Source organism: Hemiscyllium ocellatum, chromosome 15, assembly GCF_020745735.1.
Source record: "Hemiscyllium ocellatum isolate sHemOce1 chromosome 15, sHemOce1.pat.X.cur, whole genome shotgun sequence".
Lineage (NCBI taxonomy): Eukaryota > Metazoa > Chordata > Chondrichthyes > Orectolobiformes > Hemiscylliidae > Hemiscyllium > Hemiscyllium ocellatum.
The window spans coordinates 33426358-33454076 of record NC_083415.1 but is presented as its reverse complement, the minus strand read 5'-3'; the positions used below and the strand labels follow the sequence as shown (position 1 = coordinate 33454076).

Here is a 27719-nt window from a genome sequence, read left to right as displayed (position 1 = left end):
TCAATGATCTGTCTGCAGCAGAAAACTTCAGCTAGACAGTTGAAGTTGGCAGGCAATTCCTTGGTACTTTGTTGCAATAGACTTTGAAAAGTCTGTTGAGAGAAAATCCCTCGAGCTTGGTTGCACTATCAGAAAACTCTGCCAAATTATGTGCATGTACAGATGGAGTGGATTCATCTATGACAATACAATATTACTTTCTATTTAGAGCCACTGACTTACATCTTTTAGATGCTTTTGCTGAACTAATGTATTTTCTGGCATTTGATCTTGTTGGCCAGTTACCATTCTTTTCGTACAAAAATCCTTTCTTTTAAACTAAAGATGCTTGTTTTTTCTGTCTGTTTTACTTTCACGTGTACTTACCCACCTGGTAGGGTAATGTTGTGTCTGAAGTTGACTGTCACGATGGTTAAGGAATGGTAAACTGTTTGTTTGACTTTTGGCTGATGGAAAGTAGGTTCCTGTATTACAAATTTCAGTGGTGCATCTATTCCACTGGGTGAAACAAACTGATGAAACTAGTTGCGCACATTATGCTGGATTCTCCAACAAGTTGCCATCACATGTAGATTATTACGCTGCTTTTTGTTTTGGAAGTAATAAAAGAGCTCTGCACTTCTGACAGGAAATTTCAAACAGCGATTCCTTCAGAAATGCAGATCTGTACTTTAATTCTGACAGATCCTGTCCGGTATTGAATAGTTAGGGAAAGCAAACCATGCCCACTTCCACAGCCCTCTGACATTTAAATGATCAGCGTCACAAGGAGCCACTTTGACCGCTCCTGCGAAAGAGCAACGACACAAAGTTGGCATGCTGGGATGGGTGAATAGGGTGCCAAGTGAATAGATTGGTAGGGCCCTTGGTGGCAAGGGGAACTGGTCAGTGAAGAAGCATTCAAGGGAGGCCGGATGTGTGGGAGATATGAAGCTCAGCAGGAGATGGTGCTTATTGAGCTAGCGATGGTGGGGAATGTTAGGTTCAGGGAAAATGTCACCTCTTATGGCAGAGGTGGGGATATGATTTGTTGTCATGTCTGGGCAGGGGGGATGTTGGTTTAAGGTCTGGGGAGGTGTAGTTGGGGATTGTTAATTTGCAGGTCAGTTGATCAATTATTTAAGAGTTAGATGAGATTTTTAATAGGCTAAATTTTCCTGAATACATACCTACTTAACTATAATGAAGCACTCTCAATTCTCCAATTTACATGGTTACTTTTGAAGTTAGCAATTGCATGGGCATTACCCAGTGGAATCTTCAATTGTGTAAGCAATCCCCTTGGCGTCTGTTGCAATGGAAATTCCACAGGGTCCCTGTGCACAACTCCCATCTAAGCTTCAGAAATGATTATCTTGCTCAGAAAATCATTATAGACAGATTTGAGTATTGGGTAGTGCTGCAATTAATGTCTGAAGCAGTTTAAGTATGGTTTGCACTGTTATGCCAAAATGCACTTTGTGTATTGTTAACAACTTTCTGAAAGCCTGAAAATTTAGAAGACTAAGGGAACCTGATGAAATGCTTAAAATATGTGGTGGAATGTCATGTCACAAATAATAGGAAATGTCTTCATTGATCTTCAAGTTACTAATGTGATGTTACTTAATATTTAATATTAAGTAATTATAGAAGAATTAAAGAGAAATTATGAAACTCTTTGCTCACAGAGATACTGGTTAAAGTTTGGAATTCTCTTCAATGAATCATTGTTTAACCAGGTATCATAGACTCTGCTCAACAGAATAAGACAGCTGGTTGCAAAAGAAGAAATTAGATAGTGATGGTGAACATACAGGATTGAGCTAAATGATTTTAAAAACAGGAGGAAACTACTCCCTGTTTGACTGACCAAGAAGTTATATTCCTTGCTCAAAGATTCTGTGGCTCTTATGTTTAAATATATATTAAGAGGGTTGCCATGTTGGGAGCCTATCGTGTTGCTGGAGGGTATGAGTTCAGTATTGTTGACTGTTGTGGAATCAAATAATGTTGTTCAATATTACTGTCATCTAATGCCGTAGGGAGAAAAGTATCCGTTAGAGTGTACAACTGAATTAGAAGCATGACTAGGTTGCTTGGCTTTTTGAGCTTGCTTCACCACTCGAGATCATGGCTGATTCCAGGGATGAAGGACTTGTCATATGAGGAGTGGTTGAGCACTCTGTGTGTGTGCTTAATGGAGTTTAGAAAGATGAGGGAGGATCTCATTGAAACTTACAGAATACTGAAAGGCCTAGATGGACTAGATCTGGAGAAATATGTCTCCATTAGTAGGATAGACGAGGACCTGAGGGCACAGCCTCATGGAGGAATGACCTTTTAGAAATGACATGAGGGGATATTTCTTCAGCCTGAGGATGGTTAATCTGTGGAACGAGACCATTTTAGTGAGAGTATTTAGGACTGAGATAGGATCTTGATTAAGTGGATCAAGAGGGGAGAAGGCAAGAGAATGTTCACAGTGCACTAGTAGTGATCTGACTAGTGCCTTGTATGGTTTCAGTAAGACGTCCTGGTTTTTATTATCCATACTATTTGAATTAAAGGCCAACAATCCATTTGCCTACCTATTACCCATGGGATGCTGCTGCTAGTTTTTGAGAGCCTTCTGCATCTGAGCTGTGCAATCTCTCAGCATTTTAATTTTTTGTATTCTTCCTATCAAGTTATGGAGTGCATAAAGTCATTTTGACTTAGAACCTGCACAGGTATAATGTTTTACATTAAGTTGTCAACTCATACAGTTTCCCTGTGATAAGGTCCAACAATGGCTTTATTGGTACATCAATAATAGTTCAGTTATAAAGTTTAAAAATGCTGTTCAGTAATGTCATCCATAACACATTCCAGTAACCATGCTTTATGGCATCTATTGATTGTCATCATGTGATTCAATCATTAATGGTGTCCAGAAAATGGTGTTTATGACACAGCAGTAATGTTGTTGAAGTTACCAGTGCCCAATAATTGCAAACAATAATGATGTTCATGAATAGTACTCAGTAATCGTGCCTTTGTTTTCATTTTTAAAGGATCATAGACTTTTTTTCCTTTAGATGGCATTTTTTTTCAAACTATTCTGTTGCATTCTTAGAAATTTGCGACAGACGACCTGATCTTTCATTTCTGGGAACTGTAGAGCATTGGAATACTGGAATCCCGAAAAGTCATAATCCTGTACGGAGTCTCAAGTTGTAAGTAGGAACCTTCTCTTTGTTACTGTCATAGAAAATCATTGTTTTAATTTTAAATTTAAGTTACTTGTTCTTGTGGGATTCTCATTTAGTCAACAATAAGTGGCATTTTTGGGCGTGAACAGGAACAAAAATTATAAATTCTCAATTTTTACGGTTGTCTTGAGGTATTCTGAAAATACTTTGTGACTAGGAGGTAATGGTTTTTAACTAAGATAGTCAATACTGTCCTTTTGTGTACCGATATCATTCTGTTTTCTCCACCTGTTCTAGTGGAAGTACGATATGTAAATATTAATGAACATTGCACAAAAGATAACAATGAAAACTGGAACTGTACTACTCCAGGATTTTGTTTGATTTAATTTGTTTGCCAACCATTAAAAGCAGACAGCTCAGAATTGAATGACTCTCCAAAAGCAAATGCATCTTTATATCACTTGTTTAATGTCATAAGACATTCCAAATCAAAAGAAGAATGTTGCTGTAAGAGAAAGGCGATATGGTAAAAAGCAAGTCTCTATGATCACATGATAAGCAGCTCACTCATTATACCAGGGTCACAGGAATGAGGTAAGCTGGGAATTGAGGGGTTCTAAGGCAAGACCATGCTTTTATCCTCCATGCTCTCTGACATAGAATATGAGAGCTTTTTTATTGTCACTGGCCCTGAACTGCTGAGAATGATCTCCTCTGTAGAACACAGGAGCTGCGAGCATTCTGGTCCTCTACTGGGTTGCTCTCCTCCTTTCTGATGTGTGCCACCTTGTCATGCAAGACATGGGGAAGAAAGCCAATGATTCTGACACAATGTGTTCAGGTTATGGGGCATGCCAATATTGAACAATTGGAGGTGTATAGAAGCAGAGAGATGAATTGGAGTATCTGGATGTTATGCATGAATCTTGATTGCCAGAATCAAGTGGGCGGAGTCGGTCTGATAGATGTGTGGCACGTTGAGCAGTGAGAGAGCTTGCTAGTGAGTAAATAAGAGGTCATGTGAAGGTCCATTCATCCACCTTAACCACCCACATGAGATAATTAGATGCTGATGCAAGGTCATTTTTGTTCAGCTGCTGGGAGTTGACCTCTCTGATCACTTGTTCTGGTTCTTTTTGAGGCGCATCCTTGAAGGTGATCCGACTTCTCCACTTTGTGCATATTTCCGTTGCATGTCTCCATTATTGCATTCATCTAGAACCCTTCTGCCCTGGTGCTCGGTTTTCCATGGTTTAAATTCAACAATAATATTCAGTTTTCCTTAAATACAGCCTGTCTTTCTTAAAGAACAGTCTATTCCCCTAGCTACCGACTCTAGCTTCATTATAGGTTTAGTCTCAGATTGTACCGAATCAGTTTATAACCTTCTAGTTGGCATCACATTTAATCTTTTTGACTGTATATTAGTGCTATCACTAAGATCTGCTTTTTTCCATTCTTTCTTCACTGATCTTCTGCTGAAACCCTCTATTTTGCCTTTACTATCCTTAGGTTTGACTATTACAATACACAGGACAAAAGGGAGGACTGCAGATGCTGGAAACCAAGTTTAGATCAGAGTGGTGCTGGAAAAGCACAGCAGGTCAGGCAGCATCCAAGGACAACCTGCTGGTTTTCCACATGTACTTTCCATGAACTTGATGGCATTCCACACTCTGCACTTATCCTAGAAAAAACACTAATTCCTGTTGTCCTATCAATTCTGTACACTGATTTGCATTTGATTTTAATATTCCGATCTATCTTTTCAAGTCCCTCCGTCACTGCATGTGTTCGCATCTCTCTCATCTCCTCCAAGCCCAAAAGTTCTGAGATATTGGTTTTGGTATTGGCCTGTTGTGCATCCCTAATTTTTCATTACTTTTCTATTACTGACCACTAGAGTAAACTCTCAATTTGTTCCCTGTGCCCTTCTGCCTCACTTTCTCCTTTTAAGACATTGTTAAAAGCTGCCTCTTTGGCCAGCCTATTGATTCTAATATCCCATGTGGTTTGGTGTAACATTTTGTTTTCTTCTATTCATTCCTGTAAAGTTGACAAGTCTAGCGCTGGAAACGCATGACCATGTCCTCACCTTTTTCCTCACTCCTGTAAAGTGCCTTGGATCCTTATTACAGTTGCTGCAGCTAGAACTCACTATGTGGTCTCAGCATAGTACTGATTGCTCTTTAGTCTGGTATATTTTGATGTGCTCTTCTCTTTCCAATGGATGACTAAGTAACATTTATAAAATTACATTCCAATGTCTCAGACATTTTAAAATAAGATTTACATTTATTAGGAATCTACCTTGCCTCCAATGTAAGCACACATATTTCTGTCAGAAAGCTTTGAGTTGAAATCTCTCTACTGGCTGCCCTCTTGTCCCAATCCTGTTTTAATACACATGCATGCACATGCAGACAAATTGTGGACCCTCTTGTTCAGTTCTGAAAGCTTTTTTGTCATATTGAAGGAACTGAGAACCTGTCTGATTTCCCAAGTGGATGTAACAGTGTGATTATCCTCTTTCCAAGTTACATAAACTTGGATCTAAACATGATAATTCTAAATCTACTTAACTCCAGGATGTTCCCAATAATTGAGCAAGTTTGCTGCATTTTATTTTAACTTTTATTTTCCCTGTGATGTCACCTGTTTCTTCAAGAATGAATTGGTTAAACTCTTGGAGAAAATAATGCAGGCATAAATGAATAAACAGCTCTAAGTTAGTCAGCATTAATTTGATGAGCTTAATTGCCTCTTTCTCTGAATTGCAATTCTATGATCGAGCAGTAGTAAAATGACTTGTGCCTAATTATTTAAGGTACACTAATTGTTGGCTTTGTACCAGTTAGATTAAAAATTGATTTCTGTAGTTGATATGGCACAATGCACAGTTTCTCTCCACACCTACCCCCCCACCCCATTTATGACCTCTGATGTAGTTTTAGATAGATGATCCATTGAGGAAATGGTTAAGACTGAAAAATTAATTGTTGGAAGTGGCACTAGGGAATCACTGCCAACAGCTGATGTCTCTAGCTATATTTTAACTCATCGCATTGCTGAACCGGAGGCAAAGGTCATCTGTGAATGCATCCACCTGGAGGATTTTCGACAGATTCTTTAGAAAATTTATGTAGAGAAAGAGCAGTACAAGGAGATATTAAATCAAACTCTCCACTTCTAAATAGCTTTCATCTCCGTACTCAAATATGTCCCTCACCAAGTATTCCATTGAAAGCAAAGAAAAAGATCCAAAATAGATATATTTGAAATGAAGCCTCAGGAAATGCAGTCTTCATCTAATCTTAATGTTGTAACAGTAAGTGATAACTGTCTTCAAAAGTATGTGTTCAGTTGTTTCTCTTACAGTGTGTTTACTGTTGGATCTGGTGATGTAATATGGGTTCAATATCCAAACATTTGGACTCATGGAGACGTACAAAAAGTCAGGATCAATGGTGTAGTCTTGTTAATATATTATGACTTGAGTTCTAGAATGTGTGCCCTATTTACAGGTGCCAATAGACACAACAATGAGTGCAGTTTCATTTTACATCCCGACTGTCCTACCTACCATATTGGTTAGGGTTATCTCACAGAGTCTGATATGCATGCCTAAAACCAGAGCTAACCATTGGCCTAATGCCACTAAAGATATTTCAGGCCATCTGTGAAATTAGACTTTGAATGACCAGTGTGTATATGCCCATGTCTTCAAATTCTTAGCACCCAAACCAACAGTACTTAAGTACTGCTGAAAGTAACCATCCAAAGTGTTGTACGTACTTTTGTTATTGAGCCAGAGCTAGTGGAACTGCTCCTCCCAGACTTGTGTTAAAGCTATAGGTCATTAACTGCCACTGCTCTCCTTGTGCACCATTGGATTTTCAAAAAATTATATTCAAAGTGAATTCATGGTAGAAGAACTGACAGTCATCATGTGCATATATGAGCATTCACATGCACTTGATATCTGCTTTTAGGTGGTTTAAGTGTGCATTGCGATGAGTTTTTCAAATTTTCATATTGATTGAAGATATTCATAAAGTGAGAGAATTTCAAATCAGAGTTGTTTCTGACTTTTAACTTCTCCAGAGACCAAAGAGACTTTCTTTAACCACAGTCATGGTGCCACCTGGTGTTTCATTTGAATATGCCATTTGTACAAGAACAAATAATGCCAAGTATATGAATGAATTCAAAATTGAATTAAAATATTGTACAGGCTTGACAAAAGCTTACTCATGCACATTTAATAATTACAAATTGTCAGGTGGAAAGCAGCGTGTGTGGTGGTGTAAGTGTGAGAGAATAATGATGCTTTTTTTTCCACGTCTTAAAACTGTTTTATTTCATAAACCCTTAATGAATGCTGTTAACAATAAACCTGACCTTCCAATCTGCTTTTAGGGTTTCATAGAATTGGAAAAGTCCCAATTTATAAAAGATAGAAAAAGCAAGCTAGATTAGTAACACACTTAAACGACCCTCTAGTCTGATAAATTCTATTTAAAATTGCTCCCAACAAAGTATTTTGTTGGAAGCGAAGTCTGGATGAAGCATGAATTGAACACCATGGATTGTAGCACCAACTGATGGTCTTGCTGTTCCTGGCGTATCTCCCAGGAATTTCCTGATGCAAAATATGAAACATTTCCATTTTACTGGCTATTCGCCTCCTTCCAGAAATTGTCCCATGCATGATTCATTAAGAAAGAAAGGAAAGATTTTTGGAGGATTTCATTTGTTAGTAGTGGGATGAAAAATGTCTGTTGAAAAATGTATAGTATTTTAATTATACTTTTACATACTGAAATAGGACTGTGTTTATCTTAGATGCAGAGCAATCACAGTTCAATTGTGTAAAGCCTTTTTCTCAGTCAGGCTTTTGAACAGATTCTTACAGAAGGTAGAATCCTGACTGGACAGAATTACTAACTCTGTTCGTCATAGTGTTCTGCAAGGCATTTAATATTAAAGTACTTCAAGGAGAATTCTGCTTATCTACATTTATAGTTTATGAGTTCCACTCTGTACATAGTAAAATCCTAAAACAACTTTCTAAGTAGTAGAGAGTTGTCTGCTACCTTCAAAATAGATGATACTAACAGTGGTTTTGGATTGAAGCCGACCAAATAGTTTTCAGAATAACATCTACATAGTTTCCTTCTGCACTGGCTTTGCAGCAGCTAAGTATTAAGATCCATGACTGACACAAGACCAGTAAAAGGATGAAGGAAAAGGGTCAGTTTTGTTCTTTGCCCTTGAATCAGAATCCATAATAACTTCATCAAAAGAGGCTGGATAAATACTTGAAAGAAATCTTCAGAAGGGTAAGTGGAAAGAACAAGAGAATATGACTAGATACATGATAGTTTCAGAAAAATGCATGATAATAGTCTGAATGGCCAACTTTTTGAGCTGTGCATTTCTGTTGGTCTCACTGACTATTTTGACATCCGTGTGAAGTTGTTATGGTGCCTCTCCAGAAGGAAGTGGCAGTGTAACTCGAGTGAAGTGTGAATGTGATTCCTGAATTCAGTGAAGCTCTGATATAAAACTCTCTTCAGGAGTCTTGGCTCATGTGTTTGACTTTGTGCAGCTTTGGTATAAATTCAACCCTGCCTGTGCTATGTTTTAAAGTGTCTTTTCAGCTTTTAACATTTTAATCTTTGTGGAATGCAGAGGAATTGCTAGTGTGCATTAAGAAATGCCTCGATTGGTGGGATGGGGGTTGGGCAGGATACTTCATGATTCTCAGCTTGTACAGAGTCCCTCAATGAAATCTGCAGCTAAACATAGTTGGTATCGAAATTCCGGTCTGCCAGATGTGTGTTACATTCCACAACGACCAATTTGAAATCAGTAATTATAATGAAAATAGCATGTCAGTGCCAAAGCATGGAATATTATTTATCAATATTTGAACTATTACTTACATTGAAGTATTTCTTAATGAATGAAAGGTCAGAGAAACACTTTTACAATAGTTAATGGTGGCTTTACTATGCATCTGGGGAGCCAATGCTGGACAGTCTATGCCTGATTCTACCAACGTTCAAATGAGCACGGTTTATATAAGTTTTCATTTTCAATTACAGTTTAATAGGATTAAGTAAGCAAAAGCCATGACACAAGTAGCTCTGGTGGGCAGATGATTGTGTTCCTGCACAGTAGTTGCAATGCTGAGTTGGGATTGTCATAGATTCATAGAGATATACAGCACAGAAACAGACTCTTCGGTCCAACTCAACTATGCCGACCAGATATCCTAAATTAATCTAGTTCTGTTTGCCAGCATTTGGCCCATATCCCTCTAAACCCATCCTATTCATCTAGCCATTCAAATGCCTTTTAAATGTTGTAATTGTACCAGCCTCCACCACTCCCTCTGGAGGCTGGTATAATTACAACACTTAAAAGGCATCTGGTTGACTAGATGAACAGGAAGAGTTTAGCTGGATCCTTTGGAGACAGTAAAGAATGCGTTTGTATTCTGCATAAAAGGTTTGCAGGGTAAAAGGATGTGGTTTGAAACCATCAAAGTGACAATGGCCTTCCCTGTTTCTGACTCAGGTTATCATGTGCACTATACACATGCCTTCCATTTCTTAATTAGGTGATTCTGCAGCATTTTGTGTATGCTTGAGCACCCTAACAGCTGGCCCTGATAAGCACTTTCAAATAAATCCACATTTTGCACTTTCAATGACATTGTTTTACGTTAACCCATGATAGCTTTCCTGGGGAACAGCAACCATCACCCATGTACTAGTATGATGGTGATGTATATTTCTTGGCCAATGGAAAAAGGAGTTGTGCTTGTCTTCCTTATCCATAATAATTTGCAATTGATGATATATCAGGGACTTGCACAGTTTTGCTTTGACATACATTTTAAGGTTGTCACAGTCAAAATAAATCCAAACATGCACCATTTTCAGTGGAAATTGGCCTTTTGGCACAACAAGTCCACATGGACCGTCTGAAGAGTATCCCATCTAGACCCGTTCCCCTACCCTATTGCTTTATATTTCTCCTGACTAATGCACCTAACCTGCACATCCCTGAACAGCAATTCAGAATGGCCAATTTGCCTAACCTGCACATCTTTGGATTGTGGAAGGAAACCCACATAGACACGGGGAGAATGTGCAAACTCCACACAGCCAGTCTGCCGAGGCTGGAATCGAACCCGGATCCCTGATGCTGTGAGGCAGTAGTGCCAACCACTGAGCCACCATGCTGCCTGGTACAGTTTTACTGTGGCAGTTGCAAAATGGAGCATTATGGACTTCACTCACAAATAACTTCTGCAGAAGAGTTGCCTATATTCTGAGGGACTAATTTTGGTCGGTAGTTTTGTATGTGAACTGTAGAGAAATTGATTGCAGTGAAACTTTGACTTGTCTCAGAAGGCTGGGGTGAACTGTTACTGAGCAACATGGAATCACAATGTTAGAAACAGGTCGAAGGCCCAAGGGCTGGTGTATGTTTTACACATAACTAGTTCTGCCAGTTCTACTCATTTGCTCGTACTCTGGACTGAATCTTATAGGGACATGAATGATATGGGCTGTGGTGAGAACTGTGGCAGAAGCATACAAGAAATCTAATAAGGCCGATGTCGCTGTTGGGAGCAACTTGTTGCATCTTTTTAACTAAATATCCCCACGCGCCAAGATGAACTTCTCACTAGACAGCAGTGCGTTTGTTTTTGTTGGGGGATTAGTGCTTGTTAAACCTTATTAACAGCACTTCTTACCTCACTGATATACTGGATCCTGTTGTATCACCTGTGAGCAAATAAAGACACTGAGAATTCTCAACATTTGAAGTCAGAGTGGTGCCTGGCTGCTTGCTGTTAGCTGCAAGGATCATCCAAGTTTCAAGATGGCAGCAGAGTGACAGGGCAGCGTGTGGACTCTTGCCCAGGGCTTATCTGCTCCCTGCTCTTCTCTTTACTTCCCTTTTTCTTTTACTTCTGCTCTTTCTTTCTTTTTATTCTCTCTTGTTTTTCTTGGAACCTTTGGTAGTGGGTTAGTCAGCAAAATGGGCGTGGCACGTACAGCAGGCCGTAAGTGGAATGGCAACACCTGCCAGTTTCTGAGGTGGCAGCAGATGCGTGTCCTCAAGGTGACTGGAGGTGGCAGCAGGGACGTCCTCCTGACGCTCGACTGGTGCCGGCAGTGGTGGTAAAGCACCTCCACTGTTTGGAGACAACAACGGCAGATGTTTCAAGATGGCAGCACCTTGAGGGGGTGGCAGGAGAAGGACTGTGTTGGCGAGAAGGCAGTGACCTGGTCTAGTAGCAGAGCCAGGAATTCCTGGCTGCAGTAAGCCCAGAGTCAGAACTCCTGGAATTGACAAGGTGGTGGCTTCAGCAGTGGCAGTGTGGTACGCCCAGAGCCAGGGCGGTTGACATCTTTGAGGCAGAAGTGGAGCTGGAGACTTCTGGTTGTTGGGCGAATGTAGGTTCAGCATGAAACCCAGTGTTGACATCGATGAGGTGGGCCTAGCAACGAGGGGGTGGTGTCTAAATTTGGCCACTCTCACATTGGTGGGTCCAGCACAGACAGTGGGGAGGCATTGGAGAAGGGGTAATGATGCAAATGTCATTGGAGAGCCAGCTCAAGGCTTTCTTTCTTTCAGTTATATCTGTTATCCCTTACATTCTCAAACTCTTCAAATGGGACCGAATTGTGGCAACTGTTCATTCACAGTTAATTGCAAGTGAGAATAAATTTACTTATCAAAGTAGTTCACCATCTCTGGGTGTGACTTGGAGGCAGCTGCTATATGCACCCCTTGTCCACTGGCATATAATTACCAAACTCTCAGAATCCCTATGGCATCTCTTCCATCCACCTACAAGCTGCTTCAGAAATACAGTCCTGCATTTCGGGTGCACTGGAAACTATCATCGAAAAGCTGCTGCAAGGACACTTGCACAAGTTCACAGATTAGACCAGGTTGCTTGCTTGTGCTGTCGGCACTCACTTAGCATCTACCTGGAGTTATACTCCATCATTTTCAACATTTATATTCCGATCACACCACCATTCCCTCCGTGACTCGCTTGTTAGGTCCACAATTCCCACCAACCCGTTCTCTACACCTGGCACTTCCACTTGCTACTGCACGAGGTGCAACCTCACCTCACCTCTGTCCAAGACCCCAGAGGACTTTTTTTACATCCGGCAGAGATTTACTTGCATATTCTCAAACCTCATTTACTGCATTGTTGCTCTCGATGTGGTCTCCCCTACGTCGGAGAGATGGAGTGCAAACTCTTGTTACAGTTCAGGGAACGTATGCACCAACTGACCCCACCTTCCTGTAGCTATCCATTTCAACTCCCCCTCCCACATGCCCTATAATGTGGCCATTCTGGGCTGTCTCCACTGCCTAACCAAGGCCACCCACAAATTGGAGGAAGCACACCTTATCTTCTGTTGGGGAGCCTACAACCCCACAGCCTCAATATTGTATTCACCAGTTTCCAAATCTCCCCACCCCATTTCAGATCTGACTCTGCACTGCCTTCTTGACCTGACCTACCTGTCCATTTTCCTTCCTACCTATCCACTGACCTATCACAATCACCACCTACCTACCCCCCCCCCCATTCATTTCTCAACCCCTTTTCCCCTATCCCAGTCCTGAAGAAATGTTATGCCCAAACTTTTGACTCTCTCGCTTCTCAGATGCTGCCTGACCTGTTTTTCCAGTGCCACACTTTATCAAGTCTGACTCTCCAGCATCCTGGCCTCCCTCCCTTGTCTTGTCTATTGGCACAATCACGTGACCATGCAGCTGTTAGCAATCATCAGTGAAGAAGGGGCAGACATCTTGCTGTAAGGCAGTATTCTATGTCATTCTCATACTTTCCCCATGTGCCAGCAGCTTATGGCAAACATACAGTAAACAAGCAGCCATTTCCCGCAGTCATAGGGAGTAATCCTTACTGAAGCCTACAGAGGCATTCATCAGTCAGGGATCCCTGCACAGTAAGTAGAGGACAGTATCTGACACCATCCAAGGAAGTGGATATTGTCATGACCTTGTCAGGTATTCCTGGACAGAGAATCCATGCCTCTGCAGTCTGGGTAGTGCCCATAATCAGTCTTGTTTCTCCATAGTGGCTATTGCATGAATTAACACCGTTAGGGAGAAGTGCATATGTCAATCAGGCTTCTGGACAGTTCTCATCTGAGATGTCTGGTTAGTTTGGTCAGGGCGCTGAGCCATAGTCAGCTGGCTGACTTCCATATACCTGCTTGGTGCTCCTCAGACTCCTTGTGATTATTGGCACAGTGTCTGATTACCAATGTTGTTGTGCTCTCTCTTGCCTGGGGTTGAGTGGGCCTCTTCTCAACAGTTCTCAAAGTGCCAGCAACCCAAGATTCCTTGCTGCCTTGGCCTGTTGTGGAGTTCTCACAGCGAGGCCCTCTATGAGCTGTGTTCCTACAAGTTCTACACTTGACATTCTCACTGCGGTGTCAGTATCTGAGATGGCAGAAGAGAGAAGGATGCAGGCGGCAGCTTTGCCAGTGTTTTAAGGTCCTTGAGGTGATCCCTTCTGGCACAGCATCCTGGAACCATGATCATATGGCACACATCTACAAGACATGAGAGCGAAGGCATCACGGTAGTGGTTAGTAGTAATGTGCAATAAATGAGAGAGACAGCAGGATTAATGCAAGAGTTACAGTGGTCTGACAAATGTACCTACTCTGGCAGGATGTGAATGTATTGACATGCCACAAGAGCAGTATACCTTCCCCTGTGAGTGGGTGGGGAGCCTCATGTTGGGCACTCCTCCAGTTGTCCTGGAAATACTAGCCCCGTTATTAGCTGTTTCCTTCCATAAGGATGAGAGATAGACTTGAGATGGTGTGAAAGTGGCTAGCATTGCAGTTAGCATTGGTTCAGATGATAGAAAACTGGTGGGTGAGTGAGTAGGCAGCACAGAGGCCATGACTAATAGTGTTGTGGGTGATTGTGAGGGAGGGAGATGTTGCATGCAACAAGGAGAGAGGTAAGAAATGAATGCAGTAGGAGAGGGTGAATGTGACTGAGCAGAGAAAATAATGTGGTAAAGAGGCGAACGTCATTGATCTTTCTGCAGCACTGCTGGCAGTTCCTCAGATTGCAGAAACCGCACTAATGTGCGTGGCAACCTATGAGCAGGTTGCAAGGATCTGGAGGCATCGATGTTTGCCAGCCTTCTACTAAGAGGACAGTATTCTTTATGACCACCCTGGGCACCAGCAAGTCCAAGTTCCTGTTGCTGAATTTGCCACCATTTCCCCCTTCTCCATCATCCCCAGAACAACAGTGTGCCAATGAGCAAGACAGTTTCAGCATGCCTGTGTTTGGCCAGGTGTATGGCAAGTTGGTAGAGATGGCACTGGCATTTCAGTAGAGTTCCAAGGAGCAATGAATGTTTCTGGGAAAGGCGACTGGTCTAATGGGGCTGGACTTAGTTGAGAAAAGACCCATAGAGGTGGGGTCAGTAGTTAATGAGATCAGGATTAACAAACTCGTGAGAGATCATGCTAGTCCTGCAAAGAGAAACCCTCCAAGAAACTGACCCACTTATTTTGGCAAAGATTCATTAATATTGTTTTTTTCAGACACTTGCCTAATTCCTTCAAGATCTTCCATGTTTTAAACCACCTTTGTCGTGAAGAGCTTTTTTTTGCAATTATTTTGAATTGGTTTTCTGCTACAATATTGATTGATGAAAACAGTCTTGCTGTTTATGATGCATATAATAATCTTAATGACTGAGGCTGTGACCCGTAATGAATATCAATGGAACAAAAATTACATGTATCTCCCATTACCTTAACTGCTCACCACTTGTCGTCAGTCCTACCCCGGTACATCTTATTCATTGCTTTCAAATTCTTTCAATATAAATATTTACTGACGTTGAATTCATGGAGATTGTCCTCAACTATTCACAGCTTTTCACAGAAATGCATGGGTGAATCACTAGGTCCTGATTGCCGTAGAGACAAAATCATGATTCTCCTGCCCAAGTGTTGAACAAAATAGTGCTTGAATTTTAATGCAGCAAGTACCATAATCATGTAAGTGCTATAAAAGTATGCTGTTTATAAATTATTGATGCTTTCATGCATCATAGAATCTCTTCTATAATGAGTCTTGTATGGTTTGTACTAATTTTCCTGGAACAGTGTCTGTAAATGAACATAATTGAATGTAGAAAAAGGTTACCAAGGCAGCAGACTACATTTTGTGCAAAGCATCAACTGAATTTGGTGCAGTATGATTTTGTATCAGCACCAGCAATAACCAAATACAGAATTTATTTTTTGCAATAGTGATCGGGTTCAGATGCCATTTAAAAACTGGGCAAAAAGCAGAGCGAAAACTCATACATGTTGATCCTAAAAACAAATCTTTGTGGTATTACAGTTCAGTCACAGTCTGTGTTGCTGTGGCAACATACTTTTACTTGCAGCTTGTAGTCTAGAGCTATGGATAGTGATGGTAGAGGTTCCAATATTGACATGGCTGACTAGAAATCTCTCTGGGTCTTACAGCCTGCACGTGTTGATAATTGATGTTTGTTTGTTTGTTGCTGATTATTACAGACCTTCCTTGGCCATCAAGTGCTGGAGCAAGGTATGAATGCAGTATGTATCTGAGGCAGGGATGATATACCCACAAATATCACAATATCCAGGGAATCATATTTACTTTTAAATAGAAGATGACAAAATGTATCTACAGGAATTATTTTCTAACTATTGTGTTTGTAACCCATCATAGCTGTTGCATTTTTAAGTGAAGTTACAAGAACCATCGTGCAAAGAGAACTGCATGAAAACATAAAAGAAAATATTAAATGTAGACACAACTTTGCATATTTAAATTAACAGTTTATTATCAATGATTTCTCTGACACATAACATATATACATAAAAGCATATAGGAACTTAACTTACCATAATGACAAGGAATGTCTCATTACTTTTGAAGTTCAGTGAGCCTCCCACTGCTCCACATTTTAAATGCAAATTATCCCACATGTTTACTTCAATGAAGCTGACAAATGGGTCTTAGATTTTAACATGTCTTAAAAAGACATCTCCTCCAACAGTGCTGCGCTTCATCAGTACTGCACTGGAGTGTGAGCCTTTATTTGTTTTTTTTTTCCATTCAAGCCTGTTTATGGGACTTGAATCGAGAAACATATAACTCAGGCAAGAGATTAACCAACTAAGCCATTATTGGATATTGAAGAAAATAAAAATAAATCAATAATTAAAAAAAAAATCAAGACTTGCTTTTATTTTGTGACATGAAGACCCCTCAAGCACTTGATATGCAATTATGACAGTTTGGAAAATGTAGCCAGTAATGATCCACTTCAGGACCATTGACATTTGAAAAGAAGTCCAAATACTGTATTTTAACTTACAGAACAATGCTGCAATTTTTTAAGCAAAACAAATTTTTCTGTACGTAAAAGCATTAAATAAGACAAGTGCTGTTAACTTACCAGTATGACTTCATAATGGAGGTGAGTCAGCCTCTACCCCAAGCTGGAGAGCTGGCAATTATCCCAACTTACTGATATGGGGCAAGGCCTGCCAAGTTACTGCACAGTGGTAGGATCAAGGACCCTGGGGCAGATGTCCTGCTCTTTAAGACTTGCCAATTGAAGTCTCTATGCTCCATATAACACCAGCACCATCATAGAGTCAATGACTACTACCAGTTTGACACATATCTATCTGAGATCCAAGAACATAACTGAACCATGCCACGGGATGAATGATGGCAGAAACTGTATCATCAGGAAGTACAATTGGCTGCGGACCTCTCAAGTTATGTCATGGATCCTCACCACAGTCACCTTAGTGAAATAATCCTGGTGGGTTTGCTACTACCGTGCTCATTTTTGTGGGAGAGGAAAACGGAGGCTCTTCGCTAAAACAGGTTCACTGCATGACAGCAATCAGGTACCACTTACACTAGGGCACAAAGAGACCTGAATGGTAAGTATATTTCCTTTTAGAGGTTCAGCACTGTTCCAGCCAAATATCTGACAACGTCGTCATATTGAGTGAGTGATTTTCATTGCACTTAGCAATGTTAGCCCTTTTTAAAAGTCTAAGCTTAGTCAGCATCTCCCCCAGGTTCTTATTCCATTATTAACGCATTCATGTGCATTATTACATTTACCACTACCCTCTTGTCTCTGGATTAACAAATGCAGATTGCCTGATAGTTTCGCTACTCCACAAGAATGCATTCTTGATGAACTTGAAGGATTGGTAGATTAATGACTGTGATTTTGTTATTCAGTCTGCAAAGTCAGAGAGTCATTATCATTGTGGCATTCCTCATCAAGTCGTCTAAGTAAAGTATTGGTGACTGATCTGCAAAGGGATGAGATTCCTGCAGTTTCTTCATGTGACTTCTTTAGCTGTGCAAACAATATATCACCTCTGGCCCGCAAATTGAATGGCCATTCTTTTCCTATTGAGACTCTATGTCCAGACCAATGCCCCTGACAAAAGTGTGTTGATCTCTGTACATGGCAGTGGTCACTAGCATGAGCAGCTTGCTGCTGCTGCTCCTGCTCCTGCTAAGACCGTACTTGCTTACATTTTTAGTGTCCCCTGGACTTGATTATAAGGTCAACTTCTGTACTGGTTTGAAAGCTGAGTCTTCAGTTTTCTGCCCATCAGCAATTCTGGTAGAATGGTAATTTAGCGATTTCAAATAAAAGTCAACATTTTTCTGGACTCCACTCTTGGCTTCCCCATTGAATTATCGAAGAGTAGTGTTTCAAAATTTAATATTGGCAATTCTGAGGGCATAAAAACAGACCTAACTTAAGAATTAGGCTGATAACAGTGCAGTGGAAGACATTTAAAGGAATATTTCTGAATATATGGCATTAGTACACTTCAATGTGACAAAAAATTTTAGGGGGTGGCAGGGGGAACCCATTATTTGTTAATTAAAATGTTCAAGATAGTATTGTACATAAAGAATATTATTGTGCAAAGATACATGACTGGTCAGAAGATTGACAGAACATAAAAATCACTAAACAGTGTCTAAAAGTTTAATATGGAGGTTAGAAGCTATCTAGAAATGTAAAAACAGGTACAGTAATTAGTTTCTATAAATATTTTGGCAAGAAACGTTAGTGATCATCATTTTGTGTAGTAAGTAGGCCTGAGCAATAACTATTGGAAAGCAAGGTGCTATGAATAAAGGAGCTCGTGTGTGAAAATATACTTCAATTCCCAGCAGATACAGATAAGATGCCAAATCAAAGTTTATTGCAGAAAATAAGATTAGTCATTTGATGTATAAATTTCTGTCTGCCAAAATGTTTGGCTTAGATTACCTTTAGCATTTCTTTGATTTTGACCTGAACTATCTCATTAACTACTTTTGTCTGAGTAGCTATTTGAATTTTAACTACTCTGTATCTATCCTACTTGTTTTATAGCCAAAGCATTCTTTTTTAATAGCTGGGCACTGCCTCTGCCTGTGAGATTTCCTTATTCGCTAACACTGCAATGCCTACAAAATACTGAATCTTAAGAATTCTGACTTCAAAGCTCTAGTGACATTTTTTGAATCTGATTTCTGCTTTTAAATCTTGCTCTATTAAGAACTTTTTTTTTCTCAGTTTAATCAATTGTAGAACTTCATCAAAAGTATTCATTGCTTCTTTAATGCCTTATCAATCTATGAAATATAGCTATCGTCTAAACTGAACACAAGTATATTTGCTTGTTCTGCTTTTGATTTACTGTCCTGGTTTAGAATAAATTCTGCATCTTACAAACTGTTCTCCAAGACATTCAATTCTCTGTTTTACATGGCAACCTTCTTTCTGTAATGATATCTACCCAATGCTATTCATGTATTTTGTTTCCTTTACTTATAGACATTCAATTCCACGGTATAATTGCAGCTACTATGTACTGCTGTCCTGGAAGGTGTTTTCCACAAAATGTGTAATCAAAATGGATTTTTTTGCAAGTGTATAGGATATTTCCTATCTTTCGGAACCTAATAAAGAGAATGAAAATCATTTAACAGTTTTACTGAATAAAGCCCACTCCATTCAGCTTTAAAGAAAATCCAGATCTTTTGACAACTTTATTAAGTGAATCTGACTCTTTGTGTCTTTAGAAGATGGATTTAGCTCCTTTAATGGATTTCCTTAAATGGTGGTTGCCTATTGTGATGCTATCAATAATCCCTCTTGCCTTTAAAATGTTTTTTTTCCTGGATGAGTTCCATGGTTTGTAGTTGAAATAAATTTAGATAACTCTTCCATACTCCCCTTTAGATTCAATGTTATCCTAACTTGTTTTTTCATCAACCTTTTCAGCCAGGCTTTTAAATTGCATCAATATCACTTGAATTCTGGCTTTGTAACATCCCTGATGCAGGAAATTCATTTTTAAACAACTTCTGTGGCCCTTGATTTTCCTTTCATGCTCCTAGCAGCCATTCACAATAGTCACAGTGCTTGCTCTGAACAGGAAGTACTGTTTTCTTCTGGTTCCCTCAGCCTGTAACTGTCATATTTTTAGACCAACGCCCATCAATTTTTAACTTCACTCATGGAGTCTCCAATGTCCATCTGCTCTCTGGCTGAACCCTGACCTGGGTGCACATTCTCAAAGCTCTGACTCCTGATGTAATCTGTAACTGACAAATGTAACAAATGCCCTAACTCCATGCAGCTTCTAGCTCAAACTTGCTTCTGTATCTTTCTTAACAGGCTTCAAATGCTTCTTCGGGTAAAAAGTGAGGTCTGCAGATGCTGGAGATCCCAGCTGAAAACGTGTTGCTGGTTAAAGCACAGCAGGTCAGGCAGCATCCAAGGAATAGGAAATTCGACGTTTCGGGCATAAGCCCTTCATCAGGAATGAGGAGAGTGTGCCAAGCAGGCTAAGATAAAAGGTAGGGAGGAGGGACTTGGGGGAGGGGCGATGGAGATGTGATAGGTGGAAGGAGGTCAAGGTGAGGGTGATAGGCCGGAGTGGGGTGGGGGCGGAGAGGTCAGGAAGAGGATTGCAGGTTAGGAGGGCGGTGCTGAGTTGAGGGAACCGACTGAGACAAGGTGGGGGGAGGGGAAATGAGGAAACTGGAGAAATCTGAGTTCATTTCCCCCCCCCCCCCCCCCCCCCCCCCCTTGTCTCAGTCGGTTCCCTCAACTCAGCACCGCCCTCCTAACCTGCAATCTTCTTCCTGACCTCTCCGCCCCCACCTCACTCCGGCCTATCACCCTCACCTTGACCTCCTTCCACCTATCACATCTCCATCGCCTCTCCCCCAAGTCCCTCCTCCCTACCTTTTATCTTAACCTGCCTGCCACCCTCTCCTCATTCCTGATGAAGGGCTTATGCCCGAAACGTCGAATTTCCTATTCCTTGGATGCTGCCTAACCTGCTGTGCTTTAACCAGCAACACGTTTTCAGTTCAAATGCTTCCTACCTTTTATTATAAATTTTGTCACTTTGAATCTTGACACGGCTTGCTCGTTGATGAGTTTTCGGAATGGTTGCTTTCCCAAATGCTGTTGTGAGTAACTTTTGAGGCTGTGTTTTGAAGATTTCTTCAAAGCTCCCCGAAGTCAGCCCTGCTGCTCACCATAATTGCAAGATGGATCCTCAGTGCAATCACCTAGCTGAAAAATACATCAGGTAGTTTTGCTACCATCATGTTCCTTTTTGAAGTTGAGTCTGAAGGCCCTGACTGGTCTGCTCCTATAGAAGAAAACAACTTGTTGGGTGGCACGGAGGCTCAGTGGTTAGCACTGCTGCCTCACAGCACCACGGACCCAGGTTCGATTCCAGCCTTGGGCGACAGTCTGTGTGAAGTTTGCACGTTCTCCCTGTGGCTGCATGGGTTTCCTCCGGGTGCTCCGGTTTCCTCCCACAGTCCAAAGATGTGCAGGTCAGGTGAATTGGCCATGCTAAATTGCCCATTCTAAACTGCCCATAGTGTTAGGTGCATTAGTCAGAGGGAAAAGGATCTGGGTGGGTTAATCTTCGGAGGGTCAGTATGGACGTGTTGGGCCGAAGGGCCTGTTTCCACACTAGGGAATCTAATCTAATCTAATTAAAAAGGCTCTTTGCCTTTAAAAAAAAATATATAGTTTATTGCATGATAACTATCAAGTACAATTTAGATTGGTATGGTAGCAATTGTTACTACGCCCATAGGGGTAACCTGGATGATCAGACAATCTCCTCTGAGACCCAGAGCGATTACACCATCTAAGTTTGTATGATGTCATCCTTTTAGGCAGTGCTCAATGCATTCCTCAGTCTTTACTTTTTAAGAGTATGACAGCTTGCCACTGTTCTCCAACTAAGCCCCAACTTGTTTATTATACTCACTCCTGTATGGCAAGGCACTGTTTATCATCATCTGTAAAGGAGTGTTTAGATTTGGCTCTTGAGTGGATAGCCAAAGTCCACTTAAGATCCTGCATTCTGTGTTGGGACAGAGTGGCTGTCTATGGGGATTGGGATGAAGACAAGAATGTGGCAGTGTTGTCACCTGCCTGGCTAATTTAAATTCCACCTTGGCACCTCGTTTTCCACAGTTGGAGACATTAGGTTCTGCCCTGTCTCTCCCTTATTAATGTTGCCCAGGTTTCTGCACCAAATATCAAGACTGATATGAGTCCTTTATAGATTCTTACCTTCAATCCTGATATGGATGTTTAGAAAATCATGTTTATACTTCTCTTTGCAGTTAAACCTACGTGAGGCAAAAAGTAGTCTTCAAGCTGATGGCTGTTCTGTTAAAATTCTAACACCACTTTTTGCAATTGAAACTGCCATTGGACTCCGTAATATACCAAACCTTCCATTTCCAGACTTGCAATTTTATAAACATTGGTCTGACTATTCATGACATGCTACAAGTTAAACTTTGCAAATATAAAACGACAATCAAAAGATTCTCTGATTTATTTTAAATAAATCTTTTCTTTTCAAAAATGTTGGGGTCTGAGCTTTGTACCCTGAAATTACTATCTATGGGGATCATTCTAATTAGATGTTAATTAGTAGATAATATTTTTCAACTCTGTTGAAAATTTGGCTGGGCTTTTGTAGACAACTCTGTTGGGCCTAATGGAATGAGCTTTGGTGTGGATACATGAGATGTTGAGTTAATGTTTGCTTTCTTGCCTTGTAATAATTTAGGTCATTTGTGATATTAGAAAACATTTCAGTATAATTAAAATGCAAACCTCATAAATGCATTTATCAAGCAAATTAGTCTGTGCTCCTAAGGATAAACTGTAAATACATTCCTTAGCGATTGTCATCTTAGCCATATTTTGGTCTGTGCCTAAATTTGGTTAGTAATTCAAATAAGTTTGGACTCTGCACATTAGCTCAAGCTTTATTAAGATAACAACAGCTGACCCTATCAATAACACTAATCATGTAGTCAGTAAGTGCGCTTTAAAACTTTGAGTTATACTCATTCAAAGTCCACAAAGATAGCATGTTCAAACATTTTTGAAAAGGTCACATATCTCTATATTAATCAGTTTAGCATGTAGCTCGACAGATTTTGATTTTTTTAAAATCTTCGTGGACCATTCCCTATTCAGTTATTTATCTCTGTCTGTTCAAAGTGTTTGGATAAATGAAATTTGAATAGAGATTGAAGCAGTTTCACTCAATGCACAGTACAAAACCCACAGCACGCAGCAATAGTACTTCCCTGCAAAATTCCCCAAAGCGAACTTCTATTAAACAAAAACAGATCAATAAATAATGACTTTCGGGGAAATACATTTTTTAGGAACCTATTTTGCAATAAATATTGTAGATAGAATTGAAAATGAAAAATACATCTGAACTGATTATAGTTTCTCTCTCAACAGAAGATTTGCTTTTGGAAGTTTTTATTTGTCAATAAAAATGAAGGATACAAGTCAAAACATACTGGCTGACATTCTTCTTTGTTTGTTAATATAATTCATTGATCAGCTCTTAGGAGTTTTCCCTCTATATTTCATGCAATCTAAGTTTCTTTCTACTCATTTGTTTAGTCTGTCCCAATGAGTTTTACATAAAATAATCTTGTAATGTTATTTGCAAAAGAGCCAATAATAGAAGTTCGATCAATTTAAGATCGATTAAGAATTGCACATACCTAACTATCAATGTAATTTATTCAAATCCAAATGCTCCAAGCCGTGTGATTTCAATTTTGTTAGGAACTAAAAATTAATGAAGGATTTGAAAACACAATTTTCAAAAATTGTATTTTGCTTCATTTGAGCAGAGCAGCAAGAATTTGCAAATTTTTTAAAGAAGATTGGTCTCAGAGCTTCATGTAAAGGGTGTCTTGCTTTTCAAATAATGTTGGAATTCTGCCAATAATATTTATTGAGAGCATTGTCAACTTGATTCCAGATGCAGTTAGTAGAAGATAGTGATGAGTCACCTATGTAAATTGAATAAATTACCCAGATCAGTGAGGAAATTGTGGTACTGCACCACAGCATTTGGAAATAGGAAGCAGTATCATTTACTGGCAGAATGAATAAGAATTATAATGGGAATGGACTTTGAAACAGTGATCAAGCAGATATACATGAGGGAGAGACATGTAACCCTTTCTTACCTTTCAGTCAGTCCTTTCCATTAGTTTTGTTCAACCTTGATAGTTCATGGACAGGAAGGAATGAAAATTGTCCACCGTTCTAAAGCTGATAGTTAATACAACCACATTTTCCATTAGGCTGATACTTTCCAAATTCAGGATTAGTGGTGCTGGAAGACTGGTTAAAGGTTTCTCTCTGAAATGCTCACCCCATTGCTCTCTCCACAGTTGGTGCCTGACCTGTGGAGCATTTCAAGCATTTCCTGTTTTTATTTTAGATTATCAGCTTTTGACTTGAAGGATATGTAGTGCTTGTTTAAGTTCTTTTAAAAGAATTCTCTCTGCTGACCTTGCCACTCTGTGGTTTTGCTGCAGTGCCCATAGCATGTTTTTTTTTGTTGTTGAAACTACATTGGAAATACAACCAATATCCATCTGTACCATTCTTTGATTACTAATGGAAATGAACAGCAGGTTTCTGTTTCAGTTTTTGGCACTATTCCAGTATTTGGTTGCCTGTTGTAGGATCTCTGGTATACATAGAGACAACATAGCTTAGCACTTGGATTTTAGTAATCTGTGCTCAGACAGGATTTTATGTAATATTTTAGAAATTTGACTTTCAGTAATGATGGAAATGATTTAAACAGCCACAGTTAATCTTCCACTTCAAAACATTAGTGATGTAGGAATTGATTTTGTTATTTCAAAAATTGTATTTGATGGATATGTTTTACTCCAGTTTACAGTACTGTACAGTGAACTGGAGAAATTTATTTATTTGTGAGAGGAAGTTTTGAATGATGGCCATGATTAGTGTTTGGATTCGAAGGTGTGATGGATGCTAATTGTGATTTTGGAACAGTCCAGTCATCCTACCCCACACTGGCATGTTCTGTTTTAATTAATTATCTTTTCTAATTTTTTTTTCATCTCCAATCAGTAACAGCAGCAAGAAGAAATCAGCAGGAAGTTGTCACACTCAATAACATGCAAGAAGCTGCATTGGCTCATTGTGACTGAGCAGCTGCTGCTTCTAAATAGGATTGGTGATAGGATATCATTTGGAACCTCTATATTCTTCAAAATCTGATATTGTAAAACATAGAAGTACCAAAATGAAATTTTAACTCCATAGAATGAGACTGCAAGTAGGCAATTGTTGCAAAGCTATTCCATAATATGAGCTACAAATATTTGCACATTTTTCTGTTTTATTGCTTGATTTGTTTTTGGTTTAATTATAATATGCAAATCAACACTGCTTTTTGAATTATGAGTGTCTGAAGTGGTCTCTGAGCTATTGCTAAGGTTGATTTCTGGTCAAGGTTGAACTTTCTCATGAGTGTGAAGCACAACACAAGGCAAAAAGGATCTCCTATCACTGACAGTGAAATGGCAGTAATGATCACACTGTCTAGTAGTGTGAGTGTTCTCTGCTGGGTGGCATTAAACAGCTTTCTTTGTGGTTCCAACATGTCTAACTGTCCCTTGCTGACCTTTGATATATAGATAAGATTATGTTATGGCTGAACAGGAAATTGGTTAGACCACTTTTGGAATACTGTATTAAATTCTGATCTCCCTGCTGTAGGAATGATGTTGTGAACCTTGAAAAGTATCAGAAAAGTTTTACAAGGGTTTTGTCGGGGTTGGAGGATATGAGCTATAGGGAGAGGCTGAATAGGTGTCGCTATTTTCCCTACAGTGTTGGAGGTTGAGAGGTGACCTTGTAGAGGATTATAAAATAGTGAGGGGTATGGATAGGGTGAATAGCCAAGGTCTTTTCTCTGGGGGAGGAGAGTCCAAAACTAGATGGCATAGTTTAAGGTCAGAGGGGAAAGATTTAAAAGGGACGGAAGGGGCAACATTTTCAGAGGATGGTGTGTGTATGGAATGAGCTGCCAGAGGAGGTGGTGGAGGCTGGTATAGTTACAACATTTAAAAGGCATCTGGATGGGGTATATGAATAGGAAGGGTTTAGAGGAATACGGGCCAAGTGCAGGCAAATGGAACTTGATTAATTTAAGCCAGCTGGTCAGCATGAATGAGTTGGTCCGAAGGGTTAGTTTCTGTGCTGTATATTTCTGTGACTCTATAATAAAAAAAAATGGATTTTGTGCAGTGGGAAATTAGTGAACTTTCTTATCATGAGTATTCCATAGAAAAACGCTTGAGATATTGTATGAAGGTTCGAGAGATCACTTGAATTAGTTTCAGTATACAGCTGTATTGACCTTTTTATTGAGGAAAAAGAAGTTTTTTTTTAAACCATGCCTGCCTGGCAGAACTTGGTCAGACAGAGTTAAAAATCTCCTAAACACTTTGCCCGAAATGGTGTCTCATAAATTTAGCTCCAATGGTATTATGTGGGTCCTCCCAGATATTTCAGCAAAAGGTGAATCTGTGAACCTTTACCTGTGAACATCTGCCCCCAATCAGCTTTTAAAAGTTCTTGCCTTATACAGTCAAAATTTCCTTACCTTCAATCTAGAACTTCAACTTTTAGATCCTTCTAAAAGCAGCTGAAGGCATTGGCTCCAAGCCCTGGCATTTTTCAATTAATTTGTGCCTCAGAAGCTGCCAAACCCCAGTAAAGCTGTACCATTACAGCTACAACACTGGCATGTGCCCAGTCATGTGGAAAATTGCCCAGGTATGACTTAAATTTGAAAAATGGAACAAATCCAACCTGTCTGGTCACTGCCCCATCAGTCTACCTTCAAGCATCTTCAGATTATTGGAAGGTGACATTAACAGTGCTATCAAATGTACTTAGTCAGTAATTCACTGTTCACTGATCTTTCATTTGGGTTCCACTTAGGCTCCTCCACTTCTGATCACATTATATCCTTGGTCCAAGCACAGTAAGGATCTAACATTCAGAGGTGAGATGGAAGTGACATGGAGGCAGAATTTGATCGAGTGTGGCATCATGAATCCCTAGCAAAACTGGTGTCAATGCGAATCGGTGCGTAAAAAGTCTTCACTGGTTGAAGTCATATCTAGTTAAAAGCAAGATGGCTGTGGTTGTTGGAGGCCAATTGTCTAAGACATAGGACATCATATGAAGGCGTTCCTAGTATTCCAGACCTAACCAGTTCTGCTTCATCAATGACACCATCCCCACTCCATCCCACATGCCCTGATCCTCTCCCGCTCCAATTCGGTCAGAAGTTTGTGGGCGGTACGGTGGCACAGTGGTTAGCACTGTTGCCTCCGCGCCAGAGACCTGGGTTCAATTCCTGACTCAGGCGACTGACTGTGTGGAGTTTGCTCATTCTCCCCGTGTCTGTGTGGGTTTCCTCCGGATGCTCCGGTTTCCTCCCACAGTCCAAAAATGTACAGGTTAGGTGATTTGGCCATGCTAAATTGCCCGTATTGTTAGGGGTATGGGTGGGTTGCACTTTGACGGGTCGGTGTGGTCTTGTTGGGCTGAAGGGCCTGTTTCCATACTAAGTAATCTAATCTAAAAGTAAATGGGAATGTTCACTGTGAAATGATCAAATTCTGGAGTGACTTATGTTAAAATGCATGGACGATATCTCGAGCTTGGACTGAGAGGGGGCGAATAATAATTTTGCCACATAAATGCTGAACAGTTGCCATCTCCAACGATTCCTGCAAATGGGTTTTCTTTAAACAGTAGTTAAGGATTACTGTTGTGTTACATGTTGGACACAGCAATGAATTCTGTCCAGATACTGAGTATTAAATTGACTAATTCCCAAAACAGTTATGACATTTAAGTAGCATGCTTAAATTACTGTTTGTCCCACCTTTGTGTTGTGGACAGCTTGTTAAATTATTGCCTCCTTCTTTTAAACGTGATTTCTACATGGAGACCTACCTGCATTTTTAAGAAACCTCTTGTAA

General features: G+C 40.1%; 1 protein-coding gene across 4 annotated transcripts in view; it reads left to right on the top strand.

The window, feature by feature from the left end:
- LOC132822743 (extracellular sulfatase Sulf-2-like) overlaps positions 1–27719 on the top strand; it is a 309760-nt gene that overhangs the window by 121311 nt on the left and 160730 nt on the right. For 2 of the 4 annotated variants that reach the window (XM_060836038.1, XM_060836037.1), the window contains one exon: positions 3098–3197. The exons of the other annotated variants lie outside the window; for them this stretch is intronic. The gene's annotated coding sequence lies outside the window, so the exon portion shown is untranslated. The remainder of the gene's footprint in view (positions 1–3097; positions 3198–27719) is intronic. 4 annotated transcript variants of the gene reach the window in all.